Source organism: Zea mays, chromosome 10 (genome assembly GCF_902167145.1).
Source record: "Zea mays cultivar B73 chromosome 10, Zm-B73-REFERENCE-NAM-5.0, whole genome shotgun sequence".
Taxonomy (NCBI): Eukaryota; Viridiplantae; Streptophyta; class Magnoliopsida; order Poales; family Poaceae; genus Zea; species Zea mays.
This window is the reverse complement of record NC_050105.1, coordinates 99,129,710-99,137,202: the sequence shown is the minus strand read 5'-3', so window position 1 is coordinate 99,137,202 and position 7,493 is coordinate 99,129,710. Positions and strand designations below refer to the sequence as shown.

The following is a 7,493-nucleotide window of genomic DNA, read 5'->3' as shown; positions in this document are numbered from 1 at the left end:
TGGCATTCCTCCGGACCACATCACATTTGTGAGTGTTCTCTCTTGCTGTAGCCACAACGGACTTGTTGAGCAAGGACACAGGTACTTCGATTCGATGACTCAAGTTCATAAGATCACACCACAAAATGAGCACTATGCGTGCATTGTTGACAACTTGACATGTTTGGGCGAGCAGGCCTTCTAACTGAGGCAAAACAATTCATTCACCAGATGGGACCTAAGCCAGATGCATCAGTCCTTGAGGCACTCCTTTGGGCTTGCATGAACTGCAGGGAACTTGAGATGGGTAAGGAGGTTGCCAAGAAGCTTTTTTGTGATTGAGCCAGGTAATACCGGGAACTATGTCCTGCTTGCTAATATCTATGTGTCACATGGAAGATTGGAGGAGGCAAAGGAGGTGCGAAGGTGGATGATGTTTCAGGAGTTAAGGAAGGAAAAACAATGCAGCTTAATCAACAATTGAGAACCAAATATGTACCTTATGGATACTTCAGCAAAGGTGAGGTTTCTATTGTCTCAAGGATGGTACCTACACTTGTCAAACATAAAAGCTCGCTACCTATTTTATTTAGACACAATTAAGGTAATAAGGCCTACTGGAGTTTCTGCATACTCAAGGGTTCATGGGTATCCCAGGATCCCAGCAGTGGAATCTACAAGGTATGGCTCATTCGAACCATATGTGGAGAAGTTTAATTTCCTTATTAGTGAGAGCGAAGACAGAAAACAGTTGTATAGTGTTTCAAAGGCGTTGTCTACGCATGTCCAGTCATCCAGGTATCTCCAGCTCGCCATGGGAAACAGTGATTCCTTGTTTCCTAGGCGTCCAGGCAGACTCAACACTCGCTTGAACATGAATTGTCTTCTCTGTCCAATGTACCAGATATGCCCTGAACAACAAATCCACGAACCAGTTAGAAGATATATCAAATGGACCCAAGGGGATGAATGGATGTCAATATACATTCAGAGTTCCTATTAGTTGAAAAATGAAAGGCCTAGCTGCTTAAGGATTTGATGTTTTAATTTTCCATTCAGACAATTTTACTGTGGGACTGACCAGAAAGCAAAAGTTCTAAGATCTTAAAATGTTAGCGGCTCATGCAACTAAGCTAACTAATGCAACACGTCTAGATCTAGGTGGTTGTTATCATGACCACACAACAATAGAGTAAAAAAGATTATTACCATTAACACCAAAAAAGATATGCTGTTTTTGCCTGTGATGCCACCAAAGAAGTGTACCAACTCCAACAGCAAAAAAGCTATTGTACCAATAATTACTCCACACATTGTAGCTATGTGATGGCTCTTTGCAATGCCTTGTTGTGGCTGAGCTGAGGAAAAGGAGACATGTGAGTGCCACCCCAAAAAAAAGACAGTTATTTTCTTCTGTTTCCCAAATTTGAACAATGGAAAGATCTCACTTTTTATATCATCTGGTGGGTAAGAGAGTGGGGTCAAGTGACACAAAAGAGTAGTTATCTCCAGAATTATTACCATAAATCATTGGATTTCCAGCCGTGTTGTATAAACAAACAATAAAATCAAAGTGTGACTATGCAAACAACAATCCTGGCATAGCGTATAGTGTCCAGGCAGAAATCATTTCAGCCATGAAAAGGAGTAAAATTAAATTACTTGCATAAAGGTTCATGTAGAAATCTTAGATGTTCCAGGATCCCGATACTTCTCAAAGGCGGTTTCGTGAGCACCCTGCAACAATGTGCTTGTATCATCTGTGGGCACCTAAGCCTTTCCTGAACTTAGTGGCATGTATGTTTATCAATGGTGGCCAGATGAAGTAAACTCAACCCATGTGACCCATCCAATACAGCCCAATCCACCCCATGAAGCAAACATGTTGTTGACTCATCTAACCCACCGAATTTGCACCGGGAACCAATTAATTAGCCCCAACAAACTAACATGTCTAGTTGGAACGAATTGATATATAAGCAGGATTATGTTTCCTGTAAGAACCGCAAATAGAAAGCAAAGGACCAGGAAATGATTTGGGCATCGAGATCTCTTGTGTGATGGTCACTTAGAGGAGCAAATCCCATCTACCACGTGAGCAAGATAACAAAGAAATCCCATAAGGTGATGTCTAGGTACACGCATGTGCGCGTTTCTATAGGATGCTAGTGAAGCATTCCGTCAAACACCCACCGCATGCAAGTAACTCGTCTCAACTAAGAACAGAAATGCACATATGCCATCCAACTCTACCTCATCACCATGACGCATACACACACTCTCCACTGCGGAAATTTCACGGCGACCAGAACAATGTATTTTCCCAGCATACATAAATGATATACATCTACTCTTTCTTCTCAGTCGGAGCAACTGGAATACAGGAAACTTGCCCTTAACGACGGCATATGGCATCACCGGGAGGAGAGCGCGGAGGCCCTGACGGTGCGAGCCCCATTAGACGAGTACCACCATCATGCCAGGAGGAGAGCGCGGAAGCCCCGACAGCGAGCGTGGCGGTCTCCTTGCACCACAGGCCCGCGATAGCGTCGCTGCGAACGAGATTCGTGCGAGCGGGACGGTGGAGGAAGGAGGGCGAGGCCGTTGATGGGGCGGCGGCTGTCACGGCGGGGCATCGCGTGCGGGACCGGGAAGGAGGAGGGGCGCCGGGGCGAGGGCATGGAAGCAGACGTGGATGGATACAGAGGCAGGCGGACCGTGGGCAGGGGAGGCGAGGCGAGGTGTTGGTGGCCGATTGACTCACGCTCACGCATCTGAGGGTGGAGGCGGGTGTCTTTGTGGGACCAGCGTGCCAGTGAGATGGGCGGGGGCATGGCCGCGCCAGGCGCCCACGGTCCATTCTTAATTAGTAGTAGGATTTGTAACGTCCTAAAATCATATTTTGGGTAATTTAGGAAAAGTTCTTCCAAGATTTAAAAATCCATATGTGTTATAATAAAGAAATTAAAAAGACCAAAAATCAAAAAGTGAAAAGATCTTCATATGAACCAAATTACTTCCTTGAATAATAGATTTGAGGGACATTCTCTAGAAGGTATTGGGTGAATTATCTTTCAACAAAAGTCACATAATAGGAATTATTTTCCTAAAATAAACCCTTTCTTATTCATCGTATGATTTGTATGTGTAAAAGTATTTGCTAAAGTAAACAATGAATAAATAAAAATTTTATTTCCGCATTAATGTTGAGATTTTGGCTGGTACATATTTTTTTGTTGGATATTCAGACCATGATTTGAGTTTAGTAATTTGTGTGAAAACCCAACTTGAAAATGGAAATAAAAAAAGGGAAACAGAAAAATAGTAAAAGGAAACAATCTGGGCCTGATATCCTGAATTCGGCCGAGTCCTCTTTTCCCCTGTGAGCGCGTCGGCCTAGTCCGTGCGCCCGCCCCTACCTCTCCAGGGCACTGATGACAGGTGGGGCCCTTTCGTCCGATCGCCGTCAAGCTGGAGCACAAATCGGCCTGGCGAACTGAAGCCAAGGGAACCTTGCGTGATTCTTGGGGTGGTCGTTGCTCCTGGCCGAGCATATCTAGACCCCCTCGGGCTATATATGGGACAGCCGTGCTTCCCTTTCGATCTACACCAAAGTCGAGAGCTTCTCGATGAACCTCATCGCCATGGGCATGCAGCGTGCTGGAAGGGTGCCGCCGCTGTGGTTCCGCTCGTTCGCCGTCGCCATGGCAGTGAAATCCGCCCGCCGCTGGGAATCCGCGCACGACCCGATATGTGCTCTACGGGACCCTTGCCCCGGTGCATGAAGATCTAGTGTCGCCACCCTGCCTGAGCCATCGTGAACAACTGGAGAGAGAGGGAGATGGGAAGAACCGCCAACATCGTCGTGATTCCGGTTGGTGGCCGCTCCTCTAAACTCGCCGTTGCATCCACATCAACCCGCACTCCTCGTATCTGGGTTTGGGCGGTAGATTGTGGGGCAGGGGGGGGGGGGGGGGGGGGGGGGGGGGGTTCGCTGGCGCTTCGTCATCGCGGCACGTGCGGCAACTCACCTCGTGGCTGGGTGGAGAAGGCGTTATGTGGGTCGTCAAATCCTTATCGCGTGGATTCCATTAAGGCCTTGTTCGTTTACATCGGATTGTACCCGGAATCGTTCCGGTTAATCAAAGTTTATATAAATTAGAGAAGTAATCTGGCTCGGAATTGTTCCGACCTACCAATCCGACGTAAACGAACAAGGCCTAAGGGCTTGTTCGTTTTGAAGAGGATTGGACGGGATTAAATCCTCTCCTATTTAAATTTGTATAGTAGAAGATTTAATTCCCTCCAATCCCTCTCAATCTACATCTAACCGAACAAGCCTTAAAGGGAGAAAACGATTTGGTGTGGCTGATCCCGGCCCTTGATTAGCCAGTGGGCAGTTGGAGGCGATCTGGCGCGCAATAAAATTGGGATCGGGGATCCTGCGGTAGTCGTAGGGTACCAGTTTGATAAACAAATAAATCTAATCCTGGTTTAGTCCATACCCCTGAGCAAATTTTCATATGAGTCCCTCGACTTTCGGGGAATAAACCTGCCATCCCTCTCTTATTAAAACCAGTTACGGGTTGGTCCTGGTTGTTTACAAAATCGACCATGGGTGTCTAGGATATATATGCTTGCAGCCCAGGAAAGTAACTAAAGTGAATAAATCAATTTAGAAAATGATTTCTAGTATACAAATAGTTCCAGAAACTTGTTTAAATTATATTTAATTCATTTTAACTCCAAATTGATCCCTCTTAGTTGCATTAAATTCATAATAATATTGTTTCTCATCTTGTCTCCTTAGTTTGTTATGAAACATAGATTTAAATTATGCACTTAGTTTATTCTATATTAAACACGTAAATCTTCAGAAAATCATAACTTTATAACCGTAACTCCGAACTTAGTGGTTCTCGAACCCACGATCTCGTAGCAACGTGTAGATTATTATTATGCAGTTTGTTCAGATGTTCGGTGTGATATTAATTTTGCCTATATCTAGTTGTTGTATTGCTCCGACTAGCACTGAGGTCACGAGAATCTGAAGACCATCCTGGCCTGGTCGAGCCGGGGCGAAGGGCGCGGGCGCACGACATGCGCGTGAATGGTCCGCCGAAATCCGACCCCTCGTCTTGCAGGGGCGCGGCTTCTTTTTTGCCGTTTGAAATTTTGGTTACTTGGCTGTTAAGTTTAGAATCTTAACCGATCGCTATAAAATCTGAACTGAACGCGAGATTTTCGCGGGCGGATAAGATCGAAGATAGCTATCTGGTCGCGGACTCGGCCCTATAAAAGGAGCCTGGCAGCCAGCATCCAAATCATCCCAGTTTCGATTTCGCCTCTCTTCATAGCTGAGCTGCCTTCCAGTTCTCTTCATCCCGACCGCAGACGTGCATCTGCGATCAGGAGAGCAGGTCTCCGGAACCCTTCGTCTTCTAGATCCTGCACCGGGAGAGGGCGAATAAGGTTTTTGGGAAGCGTCCTCACGCGACTGCTCGTGATCTTCTGACATCGTCGACCCTGCTGATTTCGCTGCTTTGACGTAGTCGACCCTGCTGATTCCGGCTCACGCCATCAACCAGTATGTCTGATCAGTACGCATCATCTGATTTGACTTTTTACTTCAGTTATTCTGATTTGGTCATGATTTATATTCAGAATTTAATCTGGAATTTGTCTAATTATTCAACAATCCAAAAACCTTATTGTAGACAATTTCCTAGTTTTTCTATGGTTGCTTTTGTCGACGTGCTGAAGCCAGAAAAGTTCAATGGTATGCACTTTAAGAGATGGCAAGTCAAGGCCACACTCTGGCTTACTGAAAGTCGCCTAGAGGGGGTGGATAGGCGAAACCTGAAAATTATAACTTTACACCCCAACTAGATCCCTTAATTAGCGGTTAGAACAAGATACACAATTGTCGGAGTATAAAAACTAAGTCCTTCGCTTGTAAGGAGTATTGCTTTCAAATAATGCGGAATTGATAAATCAATACTACTAATAAGTCTATGAGAATAAATCACGAGGGCTTAGATAAGAAGAGCAATAACACAAGTTCTTTCTTGCCAGGTGTTGCTTCACTAAATGAGAATTTAACTTAAAGCAACACCAAATAGTATTAGCAAAGAATAGTGCAAGAAAAACTTAAAAATGGAAAGAACAAACAAATCACAAGCAATAAGCACACGAGACACGGGTGATTTGTTTTACCGAGGTTCGGCCCTCGAAGGCCTAGTCCCCGTTGAGGAGTCCACTAAGGACGGGTCTTTTTTGACCCTTTCCCTCTCTCCACCGATCACCAAAGACCGGCGAGCTCTTCTTCTTCTCAAGGATCACTTAAGACCCTGCAAGGACCACCACACTCTTTGGTGTCTCTTGCTAGCTTTTACAAGCCTCCAAAACTTTGGAGGAAGTTCAATGGGAGTCAAAACTCCACGCGCAAATGAACACAAAGATGTAGCACACACTATCTCTCAATGAATCTCACAAGGCACTAGTGCTAAACTCAAATGAGTAGCTCTCTCTTGCTTGCTCTCTCTTTTGTGGCACTTGTGTCGGTTGTAGTGGTCTAAATCTTGTGTATAGGATGGATCAATGAATAGAGGTGGTTGGGAGGGCTTGAGTATGTCAACTATATGACTTGGAATGTTGCTTGGGCTCCCACTCCTTGAAGTGGCCGGTTGGGGTGGTATTTATAGCCACCAACCAAATTGTAGCCGTTGGAGAAGGCTGCTGGCGATGGGCGCATCGGACAGTTCGGTGCGCCACCAGACAGTGTCCGTTGCGCCACCACGTCATCCTCCCGTTAGGGCTTGGAGCTGGTCGACCGTTGGAGGCTTTGTCCTCATGCGGCACCGGACAGTCTGGTGTCACACCGGACAGTCCGGTGCCCCTCTGACCTTTTGCTCTGACATCTGAATTGCACTATTCACTTTGCAGAGTCGACCGTTGCGCGCAGATAGCCGTTGCTCCGCTGGTGCACCGGACAGTCTGGTGGCACACCGGACAGTCCGGTGAATTATAGCGGAGCTGCGCCTAGAGAACCCGAAGCTGAGAAGTTTGAGCTGATTCACCCTGGTGCACCGGACAGTCCGGTGCGCCAGACCAGGGCACACTTCGGTTTCCTTTTTGCTCCTTTCTTTTGAAGCCTAACTTGTTCTTTTGATTGGTTTGTGTTGAACCTTTGACACCTGTAGAGTGTATAGTCTAGAGCAAACTAGTTAGTCCAATTATTTGTGTTGGGCAATTCAACCACCAAAATCATTTAGGAAAAGGTGTAAGCCTATTTCCCTTTCACTTATTGTTATGAATGTCTTCCATGTTAGTAAATGGAAACCTGAGGGTCCACTGACTCCTGAACAGGAGAAAGAGTATGACCATGCCAATACTATCTTTACGGGAGCCATTCTTAGCGCCCTTGATGACCATCTGGTTGATGCGAATATTTAGCACACAGACGGGAAAGAGTTGTGGGATGCACTTACTACTAAGTATGGTGCATCAAATGC

General features: G+C 45.9%; 1 long non-coding RNA gene across 1 annotated transcript; it reads right to left on the bottom strand.

Annotated features, from left to right (window-relative positions):
- Nucleotides 1-486: 486 nt before the first annotated feature.
- LOC103641464 (uncharacterized) lies at nt 487-2,758 on the bottom strand. Its single transcript, XR_560334.3, has 2 exons — nt 1,189-2,758; nt 487-890 (listed from the first exon to the last, which is right to left on the bottom strand). It is a non-coding gene; the product is annotated as an uncharacterized lncRNA (long non-coding RNA).
- Nucleotides 2,759-7,493: the final 4,735 nt, after the last annotated feature.